This window comes from Phalangium opilio, unplaced genomic scaffold, assembly GCF_054372755.1.
Source record: "Phalangium opilio isolate 3A_F unplaced genomic scaffold, DU_Popi_V2 ptg001170l_1, whole genome shotgun sequence".
Taxonomy (NCBI): domain Eukaryota; kingdom Metazoa; phylum Arthropoda; class Arachnida; order Opiliones; family Phalangiidae; genus Phalangium; species Phalangium opilio.
Genome location: NW_028324255.1, coordinates 9,208,064 through 9,226,109, shown reverse-complemented (window position 1 = coordinate 9,226,109; position 18,046 = coordinate 9,208,064). Strand labels below are relative to the sequence as shown.

At 38.8% G+C, this 18,046-nt stretch overlaps 54 non-coding genes across 54 annotated transcripts; all 54 read right to left on the bottom strand.

The window, feature by feature from the left end:
• Positions 1-49: 49 nt before the first annotated feature.
• TRNAK-UUU (transfer RNA lysine (anticodon UUU)) lies at positions 50-122 on the bottom strand. Its single transcript has one exon. It is a non-coding gene; the product is annotated as a tRNA-Lys (tRNA).
• Positions 123-229: 107 nt separating this feature from the next.
• TRNAK-UUU (transfer RNA lysine (anticodon UUU)) lies at positions 230-302 on the bottom strand. Its single transcript has one exon. It is a non-coding gene; the product is annotated as a tRNA-Lys (tRNA).
• Positions 303-589: 287 nt separating this feature from the next.
• On the bottom strand, positions 590-662 carry TRNAK-UUU (transfer RNA lysine (anticodon UUU)). The gene has a single exon. It is a non-coding gene; the product is annotated as a tRNA-Lys (tRNA).
• A 107-nt stretch (positions 663-769) lies between these two features.
• TRNAK-UUU (transfer RNA lysine (anticodon UUU)) lies at positions 770-842 on the bottom strand. Its single transcript has one exon. It is a non-coding gene; the product is annotated as a tRNA-Lys (tRNA).
• A 285-nt stretch (positions 843-1,127) lies between these two features.
• On the bottom strand, positions 1,128-1,200 carry TRNAK-UUU (transfer RNA lysine (anticodon UUU)). The gene has a single exon. It is a non-coding gene; the product is annotated as a tRNA-Lys (tRNA).
• A 107-nt stretch (positions 1,201-1,307) lies between these two features.
• TRNAK-UUU (transfer RNA lysine (anticodon UUU)) lies at positions 1,308-1,380 on the bottom strand. Its single transcript has one exon. It is a non-coding gene; the product is annotated as a tRNA-Lys (tRNA).
• Positions 1,381-1,487: 107 nt separating this feature from the next.
• Positions 1,488-1,560, bottom strand: TRNAK-UUU (transfer RNA lysine (anticodon UUU)). The gene has a single exon. It is a non-coding gene; the product is annotated as a tRNA-Lys (tRNA).
• A 107-nt stretch (positions 1,561-1,667) lies between these two features.
• Positions 1,668-1,740, bottom strand: TRNAK-UUU (transfer RNA lysine (anticodon UUU)). The gene has a single exon. It is a non-coding gene; the product is annotated as a tRNA-Lys (tRNA).
• Positions 1,741-2,027: 287 nt separating this feature from the next.
• On the bottom strand, positions 2,028-2,100 carry TRNAK-UUU (transfer RNA lysine (anticodon UUU)). Its single transcript has one exon. It is a non-coding gene; the product is annotated as a tRNA-Lys (tRNA).
• Positions 2,101-2,207: 107 nt separating this feature from the next.
• Positions 2,208-2,280, bottom strand: TRNAK-UUU (transfer RNA lysine (anticodon UUU)). The gene has a single exon. It is a non-coding gene; the product is annotated as a tRNA-Lys (tRNA).
• A 107-nt stretch (positions 2,281-2,387) lies between these two features.
• On the bottom strand, positions 2,388-2,460 carry TRNAK-UUU (transfer RNA lysine (anticodon UUU)). Its single transcript has one exon. It is a non-coding gene; the product is annotated as a tRNA-Lys (tRNA).
• Positions 2,461-2,567: 107 nt separating this feature from the next.
• Positions 2,568-2,640, bottom strand: TRNAK-UUU (transfer RNA lysine (anticodon UUU)). The gene has a single exon. It is a non-coding gene; the product is annotated as a tRNA-Lys (tRNA).
• Positions 2,641-2,747: 107 nt separating this feature from the next.
• Positions 2,748-2,820, bottom strand: TRNAK-UUU (transfer RNA lysine (anticodon UUU)). Its single transcript has one exon. It is a non-coding gene; the product is annotated as a tRNA-Lys (tRNA).
• A 107-nt stretch (positions 2,821-2,927) lies between these two features.
• On the bottom strand, positions 2,928-3,000 carry TRNAK-UUU (transfer RNA lysine (anticodon UUU)). Its single transcript has one exon. It is a non-coding gene; the product is annotated as a tRNA-Lys (tRNA).
• Positions 3,001-3,107: 107 nt separating this feature from the next.
• On the bottom strand, positions 3,108-3,180 carry TRNAK-UUU (transfer RNA lysine (anticodon UUU)). The gene has a single exon. It is a non-coding gene; the product is annotated as a tRNA-Lys (tRNA).
• A 285-nt stretch (positions 3,181-3,465) lies between these two features.
• On the bottom strand, positions 3,466-3,538 carry TRNAK-UUU (transfer RNA lysine (anticodon UUU)). The gene has a single exon. It is a non-coding gene; the product is annotated as a tRNA-Lys (tRNA).
• A 107-nt stretch (positions 3,539-3,645) lies between these two features.
• On the bottom strand, positions 3,646-3,718 carry TRNAK-UUU (transfer RNA lysine (anticodon UUU)). The gene has a single exon. It is a non-coding gene; the product is annotated as a tRNA-Lys (tRNA).
• A 107-nt stretch (positions 3,719-3,825) lies between these two features.
• TRNAK-UUU (transfer RNA lysine (anticodon UUU)) lies at positions 3,826-3,898 on the bottom strand. The gene has a single exon. It is a non-coding gene; the product is annotated as a tRNA-Lys (tRNA).
• A 107-nt stretch (positions 3,899-4,005) lies between these two features.
• Positions 4,006-4,078, bottom strand: TRNAK-UUU (transfer RNA lysine (anticodon UUU)). Its single transcript has one exon. It is a non-coding gene; the product is annotated as a tRNA-Lys (tRNA).
• Positions 4,079-4,363: 285 nt separating this feature from the next.
• TRNAK-UUU (transfer RNA lysine (anticodon UUU)) lies at positions 4,364-4,436 on the bottom strand. Its single transcript has one exon. It is a non-coding gene; the product is annotated as a tRNA-Lys (tRNA).
• Positions 4,437-4,543: 107 nt separating this feature from the next.
• Positions 4,544-4,616, bottom strand: TRNAK-UUU (transfer RNA lysine (anticodon UUU)). Its single transcript has one exon. It is a non-coding gene; the product is annotated as a tRNA-Lys (tRNA).
• Positions 4,617-4,723: 107 nt separating this feature from the next.
• On the bottom strand, positions 4,724-4,796 carry TRNAK-UUU (transfer RNA lysine (anticodon UUU)). Its single transcript has one exon. It is a non-coding gene; the product is annotated as a tRNA-Lys (tRNA).
• A 647-nt stretch (positions 4,797-5,443) lies between these two features.
• On the bottom strand, positions 5,444-5,516 carry TRNAK-UUU (transfer RNA lysine (anticodon UUU)). The gene has a single exon. It is a non-coding gene; the product is annotated as a tRNA-Lys (tRNA).
• Positions 5,517-5,983: 467 nt separating this feature from the next.
• On the bottom strand, positions 5,984-6,056 carry TRNAK-UUU (transfer RNA lysine (anticodon UUU)). The gene has a single exon. It is a non-coding gene; the product is annotated as a tRNA-Lys (tRNA).
• Positions 6,057-6,341: 285 nt separating this feature from the next.
• Positions 6,342-6,414, bottom strand: TRNAK-UUU (transfer RNA lysine (anticodon UUU)). The gene has a single exon. It is a non-coding gene; the product is annotated as a tRNA-Lys (tRNA).
• A 287-nt stretch (positions 6,415-6,701) lies between these two features.
• TRNAK-UUU (transfer RNA lysine (anticodon UUU)) lies at positions 6,702-6,774 on the bottom strand. The gene has a single exon. It is a non-coding gene; the product is annotated as a tRNA-Lys (tRNA).
• A 467-nt stretch (positions 6,775-7,241) lies between these two features.
• On the bottom strand, positions 7,242-7,314 carry TRNAK-UUU (transfer RNA lysine (anticodon UUU)). The gene has a single exon. It is a non-coding gene; the product is annotated as a tRNA-Lys (tRNA).
• Positions 7,315-7,781: 467 nt separating this feature from the next.
• On the bottom strand, positions 7,782-7,854 carry TRNAK-UUU (transfer RNA lysine (anticodon UUU)). Its single transcript has one exon. It is a non-coding gene; the product is annotated as a tRNA-Lys (tRNA).
• Positions 7,855-8,139: 285 nt separating this feature from the next.
• TRNAK-UUU (transfer RNA lysine (anticodon UUU)) lies at positions 8,140-8,212 on the bottom strand. The gene has a single exon. It is a non-coding gene; the product is annotated as a tRNA-Lys (tRNA).
• A 467-nt stretch (positions 8,213-8,679) lies between these two features.
• On the bottom strand, positions 8,680-8,752 carry TRNAK-UUU (transfer RNA lysine (anticodon UUU)). Its single transcript has one exon. It is a non-coding gene; the product is annotated as a tRNA-Lys (tRNA).
• A 285-nt stretch (positions 8,753-9,037) lies between these two features.
• On the bottom strand, positions 9,038-9,110 carry TRNAK-UUU (transfer RNA lysine (anticodon UUU)). The gene has a single exon. It is a non-coding gene; the product is annotated as a tRNA-Lys (tRNA).
• A 107-nt stretch (positions 9,111-9,217) lies between these two features.
• On the bottom strand, positions 9,218-9,290 carry TRNAK-UUU (transfer RNA lysine (anticodon UUU)). Its single transcript has one exon. It is a non-coding gene; the product is annotated as a tRNA-Lys (tRNA).
• Positions 9,291-9,757: 467 nt separating this feature from the next.
• Positions 9,758-9,830, bottom strand: TRNAK-UUU (transfer RNA lysine (anticodon UUU)). Its single transcript has one exon. It is a non-coding gene; the product is annotated as a tRNA-Lys (tRNA).
• Positions 9,831-10,115: 285 nt separating this feature from the next.
• Positions 10,116-10,188, bottom strand: TRNAK-UUU (transfer RNA lysine (anticodon UUU)). Its single transcript has one exon. It is a non-coding gene; the product is annotated as a tRNA-Lys (tRNA).
• Positions 10,189-10,655: 467 nt separating this feature from the next.
• On the bottom strand, positions 10,656-10,728 carry TRNAK-UUU (transfer RNA lysine (anticodon UUU)). Its single transcript has one exon. It is a non-coding gene; the product is annotated as a tRNA-Lys (tRNA).
• A 107-nt stretch (positions 10,729-10,835) lies between these two features.
• TRNAK-UUU (transfer RNA lysine (anticodon UUU)) lies at positions 10,836-10,908 on the bottom strand. Its single transcript has one exon. It is a non-coding gene; the product is annotated as a tRNA-Lys (tRNA).
• Positions 10,909-11,375: 467 nt separating this feature from the next.
• TRNAK-UUU (transfer RNA lysine (anticodon UUU)) lies at positions 11,376-11,448 on the bottom strand. The gene has a single exon. It is a non-coding gene; the product is annotated as a tRNA-Lys (tRNA).
• A 285-nt stretch (positions 11,449-11,733) lies between these two features.
• TRNAK-UUU (transfer RNA lysine (anticodon UUU)) lies at positions 11,734-11,806 on the bottom strand. Its single transcript has one exon. It is a non-coding gene; the product is annotated as a tRNA-Lys (tRNA).
• Positions 11,807-12,273: 467 nt separating this feature from the next.
• On the bottom strand, positions 12,274-12,346 carry TRNAK-UUU (transfer RNA lysine (anticodon UUU)). The gene has a single exon. It is a non-coding gene; the product is annotated as a tRNA-Lys (tRNA).
• Positions 12,347-12,453: 107 nt separating this feature from the next.
• On the bottom strand, positions 12,454-12,526 carry TRNAK-UUU (transfer RNA lysine (anticodon UUU)). Its single transcript has one exon. It is a non-coding gene; the product is annotated as a tRNA-Lys (tRNA).
• Positions 12,527-12,633: 107 nt separating this feature from the next.
• TRNAK-UUU (transfer RNA lysine (anticodon UUU)) lies at positions 12,634-12,706 on the bottom strand. The gene has a single exon. It is a non-coding gene; the product is annotated as a tRNA-Lys (tRNA).
• Positions 12,707-12,813: 107 nt separating this feature from the next.
• TRNAK-UUU (transfer RNA lysine (anticodon UUU)) lies at positions 12,814-12,886 on the bottom strand. The gene has a single exon. It is a non-coding gene; the product is annotated as a tRNA-Lys (tRNA).
• An 825-nt stretch (positions 12,887-13,711) lies between these two features.
• On the bottom strand, positions 13,712-13,784 carry TRNAK-UUU (transfer RNA lysine (anticodon UUU)). The gene has a single exon. It is a non-coding gene; the product is annotated as a tRNA-Lys (tRNA).
• Positions 13,785-13,891: 107 nt separating this feature from the next.
• Positions 13,892-13,964, bottom strand: TRNAK-UUU (transfer RNA lysine (anticodon UUU)). The gene has a single exon. It is a non-coding gene; the product is annotated as a tRNA-Lys (tRNA).
• A 466-nt stretch (positions 13,965-14,430) lies between these two features.
• On the bottom strand, positions 14,431-14,503 carry TRNAK-UUU (transfer RNA lysine (anticodon UUU)). The gene has a single exon. It is a non-coding gene; the product is annotated as a tRNA-Lys (tRNA).
• A 287-nt stretch (positions 14,504-14,790) lies between these two features.
• Positions 14,791-14,863, bottom strand: TRNAK-UUU (transfer RNA lysine (anticodon UUU)). The gene has a single exon. It is a non-coding gene; the product is annotated as a tRNA-Lys (tRNA).
• Positions 14,864-14,970: 107 nt separating this feature from the next.
• TRNAK-UUU (transfer RNA lysine (anticodon UUU)) lies at positions 14,971-15,043 on the bottom strand. Its single transcript has one exon. It is a non-coding gene; the product is annotated as a tRNA-Lys (tRNA).
• Positions 15,044-15,509: 466 nt separating this feature from the next.
• TRNAK-UUU (transfer RNA lysine (anticodon UUU)) lies at positions 15,510-15,582 on the bottom strand. The gene has a single exon. It is a non-coding gene; the product is annotated as a tRNA-Lys (tRNA).
• A 285-nt stretch (positions 15,583-15,867) lies between these two features.
• On the bottom strand, positions 15,868-15,940 carry TRNAK-UUU (transfer RNA lysine (anticodon UUU)). The gene has a single exon. It is a non-coding gene; the product is annotated as a tRNA-Lys (tRNA).
• Positions 15,941-16,407: 467 nt separating this feature from the next.
• On the bottom strand, positions 16,408-16,480 carry TRNAK-UUU (transfer RNA lysine (anticodon UUU)). The gene has a single exon. It is a non-coding gene; the product is annotated as a tRNA-Lys (tRNA).
• A 285-nt stretch (positions 16,481-16,765) lies between these two features.
• On the bottom strand, positions 16,766-16,838 carry TRNAK-UUU (transfer RNA lysine (anticodon UUU)). The gene has a single exon. It is a non-coding gene; the product is annotated as a tRNA-Lys (tRNA).
• A 645-nt stretch (positions 16,839-17,483) lies between these two features.
• Positions 17,484-17,556, bottom strand: TRNAK-UUU (transfer RNA lysine (anticodon UUU)). The gene has a single exon. It is a non-coding gene; the product is annotated as a tRNA-Lys (tRNA).
• Positions 17,557-17,663: 107 nt separating this feature from the next.
• Positions 17,664-17,736, bottom strand: TRNAK-UUU (transfer RNA lysine (anticodon UUU)). Its single transcript has one exon. It is a non-coding gene; the product is annotated as a tRNA-Lys (tRNA).
• Positions 17,737-17,843: 107 nt separating this feature from the next.
• TRNAK-UUU (transfer RNA lysine (anticodon UUU)) lies at positions 17,844-17,916 on the bottom strand. Its single transcript has one exon. It is a non-coding gene; the product is annotated as a tRNA-Lys (tRNA).
• Positions 17,917-18,046: the final 130 nt, after the last annotated feature.

The following is an 18,046-nucleotide window of genomic DNA, read 5'->3' as shown; positions in this document are numbered from 1 at the left end:
ATTAAATGATCTGAAGTTTAAATTATTGATGATTCTTCAAAAACATAGTCGCCCGAACAGGGACTCGAACCTTGGACCGTTAGGTTAAAAGCCTAACGCTCTACCGACTGAGCTATCCGAGCTGAAACGAAATGAACTCCCTTAATAATTGGGATTAGAATTTCAATAATTTTACTGGAAATTAAATGATCTGAAGTTTAAATTATTGATGACTCTTCAAAAACACAGTCGCCCGAACAGGGACTCGAACCCTGGACCGTTAGGTTAAAAGCCTAACGCTCTACCGACTGAGCTATCCGGCCTCAAGCAAGGTGAACTCCCGTAATAATTGGGATAAGAATTTCAATAATTTTACTGGAAATTAAATGATCTTAAGTTTAAATTTTTGATGATTTTTCAAAAACAGAGTCGCCCGAACAGGGACTCGAACCCTGGACCGTTAGGTTAAAAGCCTAACGCTCTACCGACTGAGCTATCCTGTCTCAAACGAAGTTAAATCCCGTAATAATTGGAATAAGAATTTCAATAATTTTACTGGAAATTAAATGATCTGAAGTTTAAATTATTGATGATTCTTCAAAAACAGAATGGCCCGAACAGGTACTCGAACCCTGGACCGTTAGGTTAAAAGCCTAACGCTCTACCGACTGAGCTATCCGGGCTCAAGCGAGGTGAACTCACGTAATAATTGGAATTAGAATTTACATAAATTTATTGAAAGTGTAATGATCTGAAGTTTAAATTATTGACGATTCTTTAAAAACAGAGTCGCCCGAACAGGGACTCGAACCCTGGACCGTTAGGTTAAAAGCTTAACGCTCTACCGACTGAGCTATCCGGGTTGAAACGAAATGAACTCCCGTAATAATTGGGATTAGAATTTCAATAATTTTACTGGAAATTAAATGATCTGAAGTTTAAATTATTTATGATTCTTCAAAAACACAGTCGCCCGAACAAGGAGTCGAACCCTGGACCGTGGTTTGAAGCCTAACGCTCTACCGACTGAGCTATCCGGGCTGAAACGAAATGAACTCCCTTAATAATTGGGATTAGAATTTCAATAATTTTACTGGAAATTAAATGATCTGAAGTTTAAATTATTGATGATTCTTCAAAAACACATTCGCCCGAACAGGGACTCGAACCCTGGACCGTTAGGTTAAAAGCCTAACGCTCTACCGACTGAGCTATCCGGGCTCAAGCGAGGTGAACTCCCGTAATAATTGGAATAAGAATTTCAATAATTTTACTGGAAATTAAATGATCTGAAGTTTAAATTATTGATGATTCTTCAAAAACAGAATGGCCCGAACAGGTACTCGAACCCTGGACCGTTAGGTTAAAAGCCTAACGCTCTACCGACTGAGCTATCCGGGCTCAAGCGAGGTGAACTCACGTAATAATTGGAATTAGAATTTACATAAATTTATTGAAAGTGAAATGATCTGAAGTTTAAATTATTGACCATTCTTTAAAAACAGAGTCGCCCGAACAGGGACTCGAACCCTGGACCGTTAGGTTAAAAGCTTAACGCTCTACCGACTGAGCTATCCGGGTTGAAACGAAATGAACTCCCGTAATAATTGGGATTAGAATTTCAATAATTTTACTGGAAATTAAATGATCTGAAGTTTAAATTATTGATGACTCTTCAAAAACACAGTCGCCCGAACAGGGACTCGAACCCTGGACCGTTATGTTAAAAGCCTAACGCTCTACCGACTGAGCTATCCGGGCTCAAGCCAGGTGAACTCCCGTAATAATTGGGATAAGAATTTCAATAATTTTACTGGAAATTAAATGATCTGAAGTTTAAATTATTGATGATTCTTCAAAAACAGAATGACCCGAACAGGTACTCGAACCCTGGACCGTTAGGTTAAAAGCCTAACGCTCTACCGACTGAGCTATCCGGGCTCAAGCGAGGTGAACTCACGTAATAATTGGAATTAGAATTTACATAAATTTATTGAAAGTGAAATGATCTGAAGTTTAAATTATTGACCATTCTTTAAAAACAGAGTCGCCCGAACAGGGACTCGAACCCTGGACCGTTAGGTTAAAAGCTTAACGCTCTACCGACTGAGCTATCCGGGTTGAAACGAAATGAACTCCCGTAATAATTGGGATTAGAATTTCAATAATTTTACTTTAAATTAAATGATCTGAAGTTTAAATTATTGATGACTCTTCAAAAACACAGTCGCCCGAACAGGGACTCGAACCCTGGACCGTTATGTTAAAAGCCTAACGCTCTACCGACTGAGCTATCCGGGCTCAAGCCAGGTGAACTCCCGTAATAATTGGGATAAGAATTTCAATAATTTTACTGGAAATTAAATGATCTGAAGTTTAAATTATTGATGATTCTTCAAAAACAGAATGGCCCGAACAGGTACTCGAACCCTGGACCGTTAGGTTAAAAGCCTAACGCTCTACCGACTGAGCTATCCGGGCTCAAGCGAGGTGAACTCACGTAATAATTGGAATTAGAATTTACATAAATTTATTGAAAGTGAAATGATCTGAAGTTTAAATTATTGACGATTCTTTAAAAACAGAGTCGCCCGAACAGGGACTCGAACCCTGGACCGTTAGGTTAAAAGCTTAACGCTCTACCGACTGAGCTATCCGGGTTGAAACGAAATGAACTCCCGTAATAATTGGGATTAGAATTTCAATAATTTTACTGGATATTAAATGATCTGAAGTTTAAATTATTGATGACTCTTCAAAAACACAGTCGCCCGAACAGGGACTCGAACCCTGGACCGTTATGTTAAAAGCCTAACGCTCTACCGACTGAGCTATCCGGGCTCAAGCCAGGTGAACTCCCGTAATAATTGGGATAAGAATTTCAATAATTTTACTGGAAATTAAATGATCTGAAGTTTAAATTATTGATGATTCTTCAAAAACAGAATGGCCCGAACAGGTACTCGAACCCTGGACCGTTAGGTTAAAAGCCTAACGCTCTACCGACTGAGCTATCCGGGCTCAAGCGAGGTGAACTCACGTAATAATTGGAATTAGAATTTACATAAATTTATTGAAAGTGTAATGATCTGAAGTTTAAATTATTGACGATTCTTTAAAAACAGAGTCGCCCGAACAGGGACTCGAACCCTGGACCGTTAGGTTAAAAGCTTAACGCTCTACCGACTGAGCTATCCGGGTCGAAACGAAATGAACTCCCGTAATAATTGGGATTAGAATTTCAATAATTTTACTGGAAATTAAATGATCTGAAGTTTAAATTATTGATGATTCTTCAAAAACACAGTCGCCCGAACAAGGAGTCGAACCCTGGACCGTGGTTTGAAGCCTAACGCTCTACCGACTGAGCTATCCGAGCTGAAACGAAATGAACTCCCTTAATAATTGGGATTAGAATTTCAATAATTTTACTGGAAATTAAATGATCTGAAGTTTAAATTATTGATGATTCTTCAAAAACACAGTCGCCCGAACAGGGACTCGAACCTTGGACCGTTAGGTTAAAAGCCTAACGCTCTACCGACTGAGCTATCCGAGCTGAAACGAAATGAACTCGATTAATATTTGGGATTAGAATTTCAATAATTTTACTGGAAATTAAATGATCTGAAGTTTAAATTATTGATGACTCTTCAAAAACACAGTCGCCCGAACAGGGACTCGAACCCTGGACCGTTAGGTTAAAAGCCTAACGCTCTACCGACTGAGCTATCCGGGCTCAAGCCAGGTGAACTCCCGTAATAATTGGGATAAGAATTTCAATAATTTTACTGGAAATTAAATGATCTTAAGTTTAAATTTTTGATGATTTTTCAAAAACAGAGTCGCCCGAACAGGGACTCGAACCCTGGACCGTTAGGTTAAAAGCCTAACGCTCTACCGACTGAGCTATCCGGGCTCAAGCGAGGTGAACTCACGTAATAATTGGAATTAGAATTTACATAAATTTATTGAAAGTGAAATGATCTGAAGTTTAAATTATTGACGATTCTTTAAAAACAGAGTCGCCCGAACAGGGACTCGAACCCTGGACCGTTAGGTTAAAAGCTTAACGCTCTACCGACTGAGCTATCCGGGTTGAAACGAAATGAACTCCCGTAATAATTGGGATTAGAATTTCAATAATTTTACTGGAAATTAAATGATCTGAAGTTTAAATTATTTATGATTCTTCAAAAACACAGTCGCCCGAACAAGGAGTCGAACCCTGGACCGTGGTTTGAAGCCTAACGCTCTACCGACTGAGCTATCCGGGCTGAAACGAAATGAACTCCCTTAATAATTGGGATTAGAATTTCAATAATTTTACTGGAAATTAAATGATCTGAAGTTTAAATTATTGATGATTCTTCAAAAACACATTCGCCCGAACAGGGACTCGAACCCTGGCCCGTTAGGTTAAAAGCCTAACGCTCTACCGACTGAGCTATCCGGGCTCAAGCGAGGTGAACTCCCGTAATAATTGGAATAAGAATTTCAATAATTTTACTGGAAATTAAATGATCTGATGTTTAAATTATTGATGATTCTTCAAAAACAGAATGGCCCGAACAGGGACTCGAACCCTGGACCGTTAGGTTAAAAGCTTAACGCTCTACCGACTGAGCTATCCGGGTTGAAACGAAATGAACTCCCGTAATAATTGGGATTAGAATTTCAATAATTTTACTGGAAATTAAATGATCTGAAGTTTAAATTATTGATGACTCTTCAAAAACACAGTCGCCCGAACAGGGACTCGAACCCTGGACCGTTATGTTAAAAGCCTAACGCTCTACCGACTGAGCTATCCGGGCTCAAGCCAGGTGAACTCCCGTAATAATTGGGATAAGAATTTCAATAATTTTACTGGAAATTAAATGATCTGAAGTTTAAATTATTGATGATTCTTCAAAAACAGAATGGCCCGAACAGGTACTCCAACCCTGGACCGTTAGGTTAAAAGCCTAACGCTCTACCGACTGAGCTATCCTGTCTCAAACGAAGTTAAATCCCGTAATAATTGGAATTAGAATTTACATAAATTTATTGAAAGTGAAATGATCTGAAGTTTAAATTATTGATGATTCTTCAAAAACAGAATGGCCCGAACAGGTACTCGAACCCTGGACCGTTAGGTTAAAAGCCTAACTCTCTACCGACTGAGCTATCCGGGCTCAAGCGAGGTGAACTCACGTAATAATTGGAATTAGAATTTACATAAATTTATTGAAAGTGAAATGATCTGAAGTTTAAATTATTGACGATTCTTTAAAAACAGAGTCGCCCGAACAGGGACTCGACCCCTGGACCGTTAGGTTAAAAGCTTAACGCTCTACCGACTGAGCTATCCGGGTTGAAACGAAATGAACTCCCGTAATAATTGGGATTAGAATTTCAATAATTTTACTGGAAATTAAATGATCTGAAGTTTAAATTATTGATGACTCTTCAAAAACACAGTCGCCCGAACAGGGACTCGAACCCTGGACCGTTATGTTAAAAGCCTAACGCTCTACCAACTGAGCTATCCGGGCTCAAGCCAGGTGAACTCCCGTAATAATTGGGATAAGAATTTCAATAATTTTACTGGAAATTAAATGATCTTAAGTTTAAATTTTTGATGATTCTTCAAAAACAGAGTCGCCCGAACAGGGACCCGAACCCTGGACCGTTAGGTTAAAAGCCTAACGCTCTACCGACTGAGCTATCCTGTCTCAAACGAAGTTAAATCCCGTAAAAATTGGAATTAGAATTTACATAAATTTATTGAAAGTGAAATGATCTGAAGTTTAAATTATTGATGATTCTTCAAAAACATTATGGCCCGAACAGGTACTCTAACCCTGGACCGTTAAGTTAAAAGCCTAACGCTCTACCGACTGAGTTATCCGGGCTCAAGCGAGGTGAACTCACGTAATAATTGGAATTAGAATTTACATAAATTTATTGAAAGTGAAATGATCTGAAGTTTAAATTATTGACGATTCTTTAAAAACAGAGTCGCCCGAACAGGGACTCGAACCCTGGACCGTTAGGTTAAAAGCTTAACGCTCTACCGACTGAGCTATCCGGGTTGAAACGAAATGAACTCCCGTAATAATTGGGATTAGAATTTCAATAATTTTACTGGAAATTAAATGATCTGAAGTTTAAATTATTTATGATTCTTCAAAAACACAGTCGCCCGAACAAGGAGTCGAACCCTGGACCGTGGTTTGAAGCCTAACGCTCTACCGACTGAGCTATCCGGGCTGAAACGAAATGAACTCCCTTAATAATTGGGATTAGAATTTCAATAATTTTACTGGAAATTAAATGATCTGAAGTTTAAATTATTGATGATTCTTCAAAAACACATTCGCCCGAACAGGGACTCGAACCCTGGCCCGTTAGGTTAAAAGCCTAACGCTCTACCGACTGAGCTATCCGGGCTCAAGCGAGGTGAACTCCCGTAATAATTGGAATAAGAATTTCAATAATTTTACTGGAAATTAAATGATCTGATGTTTAAATTATTGATGATTCTTCAAAAACAGAATGGCCCGAACAGGGACTCGAACCCTGGACCGTTAGGTTAAAAGCTTAACGCTCTACCGACTGAGCTATCCGGGTTGAAACGAAATGAACTCCCGTAATAATTGGGATTAGAATTTCAATAATTTTACTGGAAATTAAATGATCTGAAGTTTAAATTATTGATGACTCTTCAAAAACACAGTCGCCCGAACAGGGACTCGAACCCTGGACCGTTATGTTAAAAGCCTAACGCTCTACCGACTGAGCTATCCGGGCTCAAGCCAGGTGAACTCCCGTAATAATTGGGATAAGAATTTCAATAATTTTACTGGAAATTAAATGATCTGAAGTTTAAATTATTGATGATTCTTCAAAAACAGAATGGCCCGAACAGGTACTCCAACCCTGGACCGTTAGGTTAAAAGCCTAACGCTCTACCGACTGAGCTATCCTGTCTCAAACGAAGTTAAATCCCGTAATAATTGGAATTAGAATTTACATAAATTTATTGAAAGTGAAATGATCTGAAGTTTAAATTATTGATGATTCTTCAAAAACAGAATGGCCCGAACAGGTACTCGAACCCTGGACCGTTAGGTTAAAAGCCTAACTCTCTACCGACTGAGCTATCCGGGCTCAAGCGAGGTGAACTCACGTAATAATTGGAATTAGAATTTACATAAATTTATTGAAAGTGAAATGATCTGAAGTTTAAATTATTGACGATTCTTTAAAAACAGAGTCGCCCGAACAGGGACTCGAACCCTGGACCGTTAGGTTAAAAGCCTAACGCTCTACCGACTGAGCTATCCGGGCTTAAACGAAATGAACTCCCGTAATAATTGGGATTAGAATTTCAATAATTTTACTGGAAATTAAATGATCTGAAGTTTAAATTATTGATGATTCTTTAAAAACACAGTCGCCCGAACAGGGACTCGAACCCTGGACCGTTAGGTTAAAAGCGTAACGCTTTACCGACTGAGCTACCCGGGCTCAAGCGAGGTGAACTCCCGTAATAATTGGAATAAGAATTTCAATAATTTTACTGGAAATTAAATGATCTGAAGTTTAAATTATTGATGATTCTTCAAAAACAGAATGGCCCGAACAGGTACTCCAACCCTGGACCGTTAGGTTAAAAGCCTAACGCTCTACCGACTGAGCTATCCTGTCTCAAACGAAGTTAAATCCCGTAATAATTGGAATTAGAGTTTACATAAATTTATTGAAAGTGAAATGATCTGAAGTTTAAATTATTGACGATTCTTTAAAAACAGAGTCGCCCGAACAGGGACTCGAACCCTGGGCCGTTAGGTTAAAAGCCTAACGCTCTACCGACTGAGCTATCCGGGCTGAAACGAAATGAACTCCCGTAATAATTGGGATTAGAATTTCAATAATTTTACTGGAAATTAAATGATCTGAAGTTTAAATTATTGATGATTCTTCAAAAACACAGTCGCCCGAACAAGGAGTCGAACCCTGGACCGTGGTTTGAAGCCTAACGCTCTACCGACTGAGCTATCCGAGCTGAAACGAAATGAACTCCCTTAATAATTGGGATTAGAATTTCAATAATTTTACTGGAAATTAAATGATCTGAAGTTTAAATTATTGATGACTCTTCAAAAACACAGTCGCCCGAACAGGGACTCGAACCCTGGACCGTTATGTTAAAAGCCTAACGCTCTACCGACTGAGCTATCCGGGCTCAAGCCAGGTGAACTCCCGTAATAATTGGGATAAGAATTTCAATAATTTTACTGGAAATTAAATGATCTTAAGTTTAAATTTTTGATGATTCTTCAAAAACAGAGCCGCCCGAACAGGGACTCGAACCCTGGACCGTTAGGTTAAAAGCCTAACGCTCTACCGACTGAGCTATCCTGTCTCAAACGAAGTTAAATCCCGTAATAATTGGAATTAGAATTTACATAAATTTATTGAAAGTGAAATGATCTGAAGTTTAAATTATTGATGATTCTTCAAAAACATTATGGCCCGAACAGGTACTCTAACCCTGGACCGTTAAGTTAAAAGCCTAACGCTCTACCGACTGAGTTATCCGGGCTCAAGCGAGGTGAACTCACGTAATAATTGGAATTAGAATTTACATAAATTTATTGAAAGTGAAATGATCTGAAGTTTAAATTATTGACGATTCTTTAAAAACAGAGTCGCCCGAACAGGGACTCGAACCCTGGACCGTTTGGTTAAAAGCCTAACGCTCTACCGACTGAGCTATCCGGGCTAAAACGAAATGAACTCCCGTAATAATTGGGATTAGAATTTCAATAATTTTACTGGAAATTAAATGATCTGAAGTTTAAATTATTGATGATTCTTCAAAAACACAGTCGCCCGAACAAGGAGTCGAACCCTGGACCGTGGTTTGAAGCCTAACTCTCTACCGACTGAGCTATCCGAGCTGAAACGAAATGAACTCCCTTAATAATTGGGATTAGAATTTCAATAATTTTACTGGAAATTAAATGATCTGAAGTATAAATTATTGATGACTCTTCAAAAACACAGTCGCCCGAACAGGGACTCGAACCCTGGACCGTTAGGTTAAAAGCATAACGCTCTACCGACTGAGCTATCCGGGCTCAAGCCAGGTGAACTCCCGCAATAATTGGGATAAGAATTTCAATAATTTTACTGGAAATTAAATGATCTTAAGTTTAAATTTTTGATGATTCTTCAAAAACAGAGTCGCCCGAACAGGGACTCGAACCCTGGACCGTTAGGTTAAAAGCCTAACGCTCTACCGACTGAGCTATCCGGGCTCAAGCCAGGTGAACTCCCGCAATAATTGGGATAAGAATTTCAATAATTTTACTGGAAATTAAATGATCTTAAGTTTAAATTTTTGATGATTCTTCAAAAACAGAGTCGCCCGAACAGGGACTCGAACCCTGGACCGTTAGGTTAAAAGCCTAACGCTCTACCGACTGAGCTATCCTGTCTCAAACGAAGCTAAATCCCGTAATAATTGGAATTAGAATTTACATAAATTTATTGAAAGTGAAATGATCTGAAGTTTAAATTATTGATGATTCTTCAAAAACATTATGGCCCGAACAGGTACTCTAACCCTGGACCGTTAAGTTAAAAGCCTAACGCTCTACCGACTGAGTTATCCGGGCTCAAGCGAGGTGAACTCACGTAATAATTGGAATTAGAATTTACATAAATTTATTGAAAGTGAAATGATCTGAAGTTTAAATTATTGACGATTCTTTAAAAACAGAGTCGCCCGAACAGGGACTCGAACCCTGGACCGTTTGGTTAAAAGCCTAACGCTCTACCGACTGAGCTATCCGGGCTAAAACGAAATGAACTCCCGTAATAATTGGGATTAGAATTTCAATAATTTTACTGGAAATTAAATGATCTGAAGTTTAAATTATTGATGATTCTTCAAAAACAGAGTCGCCCGAACAAGGAGTCGAACCCTGAACCGTGGTTTGAAGCCTAACGCTCTACCGACTGAGCTATCCGAGCTGAAACGAAATGAACTCCCTTAATAATTGGGATTAGAATTTCAATAATTTTACTGGAAATTAAATGATCTGAAGTTTAATTTATTGATGACTCTTCAAAAACACAGTCGCCCGAACAGGGACTCGAACCCTGGACCGTTAGGTTAAAAGCCTAACGCTCTACCGACTGAGCTATCCGGGCCCAAGCCAGGTGAACTCCCGCAAAAATTGGGATAAGAATTTCAATAATTTTACTGGAAATTAAATGATCTTAAGTTTAAATTTTTGATGATTCTTCAAAAACAGAGTCGCCCGAACAGGGACTCGAACCCTGGACCGTTAGGTTAAAAGCCTAACGCTCTACCGACTGAGCTATCCTGTCTCAAACGAAGTTAAATCCCGTAAAAATTGGAATTAGAATTTACATAAATTTATTGAAAGTGAAATGATCTGAAGTTTAAATTATTGATGATTCTTCAAAAACATTATGGCCCGAACAGGTACTCTAACCCTGGACCATTAAGTTAAAAGCCTAACGCTCTACCGACTGAGCTATCCGGGCTCAAGCGAGGTGAACTCACGTAATAATTGGAATTAGAATTTACATAAATTTATTGAAAGTGAAATGATCTGAAGTTTAAATTATTGACGATTCTTTAAAAACAGAGTCGCCCGAACAGGGACTCGAACCCTGGACCGTTAGGTTAAAAGCCTAACGCTCTACCGACTGAGCTATCCGGGCTAAAACGAAATGAACTCCCGTAATAATTGGGACTAGAATTTCAATAATTTTACTGGAAATTAAATGATCTGAAGTTTAAATTATTGATAAATCTTTAAAAACACAGTCGCCCGAACAGGGACTCGAACCCTGGACCGTTAGGTTAAAAGCCTAACGCTTTACCGACTGAGCTACCCGGGCTCAAGCGAGGTGAACTCCCGTAATAATTGGAATAAGAATTTCAATAATTTTACTGGAAATTAAATGATCTGAAGTTTAAATTATTAATGATTCTTCAAAAACAGAATGGTCCGAACAGGTACTCCAACCCTGGACCGTTAGGTTAAAAGCCTAACGCTCTACCGACTGAGCTATCCTGTCCGAAACGAAGTTAAATCCCGTAATAATTGGAATTAGAATTTACATAAATTTATTGAAAGTGAAATGATCTGAAGTTTAAATTATTGATGATTCTTCAAAAACATTATGGCCCGAACAGGTACTCTAACCCTGGACCGTTAAGTTAAAAGCCTAACGCTCTACCGACTGAGTTATCCGGGCTCAAGCGAGGTGAACTCACGTAATAATTGGAATTAGAATTTACATAAATTTATTGAAAGTGAAATGATCTGAAGTTTAAATTATTGACGATTCTTTAAAAACAGAGTCGCCCGAACAGGGACTCGAACCCTGGACCGTTAGGTTAAAAGCCTAACGCTCTACCGACTGAGCTATCCGGGCTAAAACGAAATGAACTCCCGTAATAATTGGGATTAGAATTTCAAAAATTTTACTGGAAATTAAATGATCTGAAGTTTAAATTATTGATGATTCTTCAAAAACACAGTCGCCCGAACAAGGAGCCGAACCCTGGACCGTGGTTTGAAGCCTAACGCTCTACCGACTGAGCTATCCGAGCTGAAACGAAATGAACTCCCTTAATAATTGGGATTAGAATTTCAATAATTTTACTGGAAATTAAATGATCTGAAGTTTAAATTATTGATGACACTTCAAAAACACAGTCGCCCGAACAGGGACTCGAACCCTGGACCGTTAGGTTAAAAGCCTAACGCTCTACCGACTGAGCTATCCGGGCTCAAGCCAGGTGAACTCCCGTAATAATTGGGATAAGAATTTCAATAATTTTACTGGAAATTAAATGATCTTAAGTTTAAATTTTTGATGATTCTTCAAAAACAGAGTCGCCCGAACAGGGACTCGAACCCTGGACCGTTAGGTTAAAAGCCTAACGCTCTACCGACTGAGCTATCCTGTCTCAAACGAAGTTAAATCCCGTAAAAATTGGAATTAGAATTTACATAAATTTATTGAAAGTGAAATGATCTGAAGTTTAAATTATTGATGATTCTTCAAAAACATTATGGCCCGAACAGGTACTCTAACCCTGGACCGTTAAGTTAAAAGCCTAACGCTCTACCGACTGAGTTATCCGGGCTCAAGCGAGGTGAACTCACGTAATAATTGGAATTAGAATTTACATAAATTTATTGAAAGTGAAATGATCTGAAGTTTAAATTATTGACGATTCTTTAAAAACAGAGTCGCCCGAACAGGGACTCGAACCCTGGACCGTTAGGTTAAAAGCCTAACGCTCTACCGACTGAGCTATCCGGGCTAAAACGAAATGAACTCCCGTAATAATTGGGACTAGAATTTCAATAATTTTACTGGAAATTAAATGATCTGAAGTTTAAATTATTGATGATTCTTTAAAAACACAGTCGCCCGAACAGGGACTCGAACCCTGGACCGTTAGGTTAAAAGCCTAACGCTTTACTGACTGAGCTACCCGGGCTCAAGCGAGGTGAACTCCCGTAATAATTGGAATAAGAATTTCAATAATTTTACTGGAAATTAAATGATCTGAAGTTTAAATTATTGATGATTCTTCAAAAACACAGTCGCCCGAACAGGGACTCGAACCCTGGACCGTTACGTTAAAAGCCTAACGCTCTACCGACTGAGCTATCCGGGCTCAAGCGAGGTGAACTCACGTAATAATTGGAATTAGAATTTACATAAATTTATTGAAAGTGAAATGATCAGAAGTTTAAATTATTGACGATTCTTTAAAAACAGAGTCGCCCGAACAGGGACTCGAACCCTGGACCGTTAGGTTAAAAGCCTAACGCTCTACCGACTGAGCTATCCGGGCTAAAACGAAATGAACTCCCGTAATAATTGGAACTAGAATTTCAATAATTTTACTGGAAATTAAATGATCTGAAGTTTAAATTATTGATGATTCTTTAAAAACACAGTCGCCCGAAGAAGGAGTCGAACCCTGGACCGTGGTTTGAAGCCTAACGCTCTACCGACTGAGCTATCCGAGCTGAAACGAAATGAACTCCCGTAATAATTGGGATTAGAATTTCAATAATTTTACTGGAAATTAAATGATCTGAAGTTTAAATTATTGATGACTCTTCAGAAACACAGTCGCCCGAACAGGGACTCGATTCCTGGACCGTTAGGGTAAAAGCCTAACGCTCTACCGACTGAGCTATCCGGGCTCAAGCCAGGTGAACTCCCGTAATAATTGGGATAAGAATTTCAATAATTTTACTGGAAATTAAATGATCTTAAGTTTAAATTTTTGATGATTCTTCAAAAACAGAGTCGCCCGAATAGGGACTCGAACCCTGGACCGTTAGGTTAAAAGCCTAACGCTCTACCGACTGAGCTATCCTGTCTCAAACGAAGTTAAATCCCGTAAAAATTGGAAATAGAATTTACATAAATTTATTGAAAGTGAAATGATCTGAAGTTTAAATTATTGATGATTCTTCAAAAACATTATGGCCCGAACAGGTACTCTAACCCTGGACCGTTAAGTTAAAAGCCTAACGCTCTACCGACTGAGCTATCCGGGCTCAAGCGAGGTGAACTCACGTAATAATTGGAATTAGAATTTACATAAATTTATTGAAAGTGAAATGATCTGAAGTTTAAATTATTGACGATTCTTTAAAAACAGAGTCGCCCGAACAGGGACTCGAACCCTGGACCGTTAGGTTAAAAGCCTAACGCTCTACCGACTGAGCTATCCGGGCTAAAAAGAAATGAACTCCCGTAATAATTGGGACTAGAATTTCAATAATTTTACTGGAAATTAAATGATCTGAAGTTTAAATTATTGATGATTCTTTAAAAACACAGTCGCCCGAACAGGGACTCGAACCCTGGACCGTTAGGTTAAAAGCCTAACGCTTTACCGACTGAGCTACCCGGGCTCAAGCGAGGTGAACTCCCGTAATAATTGGAATAAGAATTTCAATAATTTAACTGGAAATTAAATGATCTGAAGTTTAAATTATTGATGATTCTTCAAAAACAGAATGGCCCGAACAGGTACTCGAACCCTGGACCGTTAGGTTAAAAGCCTAACGCTCTACCGACTGAGCTATCCTGTCTCAAACGAAGTTAAATCCCGTAATAATTGGAATTAGAGTTTACATAAATTTATTGAAAGTGAAATGATCTGAAGTTTAAATTATTGATGATTCTTCAAAAACAGAATGGCCCGAACAGGTACTCGAACCCTGGACCGTTAGGTTAAAAGACTAACGCTCTACCGACTGAGCTATCCGGGCTCAAGCGAGGTGAACTCACGTAATAATTGGAATTAGAATTTACATAATTTATTGAAAGTGAAATGATCTGAAGTTTAAATTATTGACAATTCTTTAAAAACAGAGTCGCCCGAACAGGGACTCGAACCCTGGGCCGTTAGGTTAAAAGCCTAACGCTCTACCGACTGAGCTATCCGGGCTGAAACGAAATGAACTCCCGTAATAATTGGGATTAGAATTTCAATAATTTTACTGGAAATTAAATGATCTGAAGTTTAAATTATTGATGATTCTTCAAAAACATTATGGCCCGAACAGGTACTCTAACCCTGGACCGTTAAGTTAAAAGCCTAACGCTCTACCGACTGAGCTATCCGGGCTCAAGCGAGGTGAACTCACGTAATAATTGGAATTAGAATTTACATAAATTTATTGAAAGTGAAATGATCTGAAGTTTAAATTATTGACGATTCTTTAAAAACAGAGTCGCCCGAACAGGGACTCGAACCCTGGACCGTTAGGTTAAAAGCCTAACGCTCTACCGACTGAGCTATCCGGGCTAAAAAGAAATGAACTCCCGTAATAATTGGGACTAGAATTTCAATAATTTTACTGGAAATTAAATGATCTGAAGTTTAAATTATTGATGATTCTTTAAAAACACAGTCGCCCGAACAGGGACTCGAACCCTGGACCGTTAGGTTAAAAGCCTAACGCTTTACCGACTGAGCTACCCGGGCTCAAGCGAGGTGAACTCCCGTAATAATTGGAATAAGAATTTCAATAATTTAACTGGAAATTAAATGATCTGAAGTTTAAATTATTGATGATTCTTCAAAAACAGAATGGCCCGAACAGGTACTCGAACCCTGGACCGTTAGGTTAAAAGCCTAACGCTCTACCGACTGAGCTATCCTGTCTCAAACGAAGTTAAATCCCGTAATAATTGGAATTAGAGTTTACATAAATTTATTGAAAGTGAAATGATCTGAAGTTTAAATTATTGATGATTCTTCAAAAACAGAATGGCCCGAACAGGTACTCGAACCCTGGACCGTTAGGTTAAAAGACTAACGCTCTACCGAATGAGCTATCCGGGCTCAAGCGAGGTGAACTCACGTAATAATTGGAATTAGAATTTACATAATTTATTGAAAGTGAAATGATCTGAAGTTTAAATTATTGACAATTCTTTAAAAACAGAGTCGCCCGAACAGGGACTCGAACCCTGGGCCGTTAGGTTAAAAGCCTAACGCTCTACCGACTGAGCTATCCGGGCTGAAACGAAATGAACTCCCGTAATAATTGGGATTAGAATTTCAATAATTTTACTGGAAATTAAATGATCTGAAGTTTAAATTATTGATGATTCTTCAAAAACACAGTCGCCTGAACAAGGAGTCGAACCCTGGACCGTGGTTTGAAGCCTAACGCTCTACCGACTAAGCTATCCGAGCTGAAACGAAATGAACTCCCGTAATAATTGGGATTAGAATTTCAATAATTTTACTGGAAATTAAATGATCTGAAGTTTAAATTATTGATGATTCTTCAAAAACACAGTCGCCCGAACAGGGACTCGAACCCTGGACCGTTAGGTTAAAAGCCTAACGCTCTACCGACTGAGCTATCCGGGCTCAAGCGAGGTGAACTCCCGTAATAATTGGAATAAGATTTTCAATAATTTTACTGGAAATTAAATGATCTCAAGTTTAAATTTTTGATGATTCTTCAAAAACAGAGTCGCCCGAAAAGGGACTCGAACCCTGGACCGTTAGGTTAAAAGCCTAACGCTCTACCGACTGAGCTATCCTGTCTCAAACGAAGTTAAATCCCGTAATAATTGGAATTAGAATTTACATAAATTTATTGAAAGTGAAATGATCTGAAGTTTAAATTATTGATGATTCTTCAAAAACATTATGGCCCGAACAGGTACTCTAACCCTGGACCGTTAAGTTAAAAGCCTAACGCTCTACCGACTGAGCTATCCGGGCTCAAGCGAGGTGAACTCACGTAATAATTGGAATTAGAATTTACATAAATTTATTGAAAATGAAATGATCTGAAGTTTAAATTATTGACGATTCTTTAAAAACAGAGTCGCCCGAACAGGGACTCGAACCCTGGACCGTTAGGTTAAAAGCCTAACGCTCTACCGACTGAGCTATCCGGGCTAAAACGAAATGAACTCCCGTAATAATTGGGACTAGAATTTCAATAATTTTACTGGAAATTAAATGATCTGAAGTTTAAATTATTGATGATTCTTTAAAAACACAGTCGCCCGAACAAGGAGTCGAACCCTAGACCGTGGTTTGAAGCCTAACGCTCTACCGACTGAGCTATCCGAGCTGAAACGAAATGAACTCCCGTAATAATTGGGATTAGAATTTCAATAATTTTACTGGAAATTAAATGATCTGAAGTTTAAATTATTGATGATTCTTCAAAAACATAGTCGCCCGAACAGGGACTCGAACCCTGGACCGTTAGGTTAAAAGCCTAACGCTCTACCGACTGAGCTACCCGGGCTCAAGCGAGGTGAACTCCCGTAATAATTGGAATAAGAATTTCAATAATTTTACTGGAAATTAAATGATCTGAAGTTTAAATTATTGATGATTCTTCAAAAACAGAATGGCCCGAACAGGTACTCGAACCCTGGACCGTTAGGTTAAAAGCCTAACGCTCTACCGACTGAGCTATACTGTCTCAAACGAAGTTAAATCCCGTAATAATTGGAATTAGAGTTTACATAAATTTATTGAAAGTGAAATGATCTGAAGTTTAAATTATTGATGATTCTTCAAAAACAGAATGGCCCGAACAGGTACTCGAACCCTGGACCGTTAGGTTAAAAGCCTAACGCTCTACCGACTGAGCTTCCCGGGCTCAAGCGAGGTGAACTCCCGTAATAATTGGAATAAGAATTTCAATAATTTTACTGGAAATTAAATGATCTGAAGTTTAAATTATTGATGATTCTTCAAAAACAGAATGGCCCGAACAAGGAGTCGAACCCTGGACCGTGGTTTGAAGCCTAACGCTCTACCGACTGAGCTATCCGAGCTGAAACGAAATGAACTCCCGTAATAATTGGGATTAGAATTTCAATAATTTTACTGGAAATTAAATGATCTGAAGTTTAAATTATTGATGATTCTTCAAAAACATTATGGCCCGAACAGGTACTCGAACCCTGGACCGTTAGGTTAAAAGCCTAACGCTCTACCGACTGAGCTATCCGGGCTCAAACGAGGTGAACTCACGTAATAATTGGAATTAGAATTTACATAAATTTATTGAAAGTGAAATGATCTGAAGTTTAAATTATTGACGATTCTTTAAAAACAGAGTCGCCCGAACAGGGACTCGAACCCTGGACCGTTAGGTTAAAAGCCTAACGCTCTACCGACTGAGCTATCCAAGCTGAAACGAAATGAACTCCCGTAATAATTGGGATTAGAATTTCAATAATTTTACTGGAAATTAAATGATCTGAAGTTTCAATTATTGATGATTCTTCAAAAACACAGTCGCCCGAACAGGGACTCGAACCCTGGACCGTTAGGTTAAAAGCCTAACGCTCTACCGACTGAGCTATCCGGGCTCAAACGAGGTGAACTCACGTAATAATTCTAGAGGGCCGGTAGGCCCTTCTAGATAAGATTCCACACCCTCCCGTTATGTTAAATGAAAATTCACAGATTTTCGCCGATTTTCCCATAGGAATGACATGG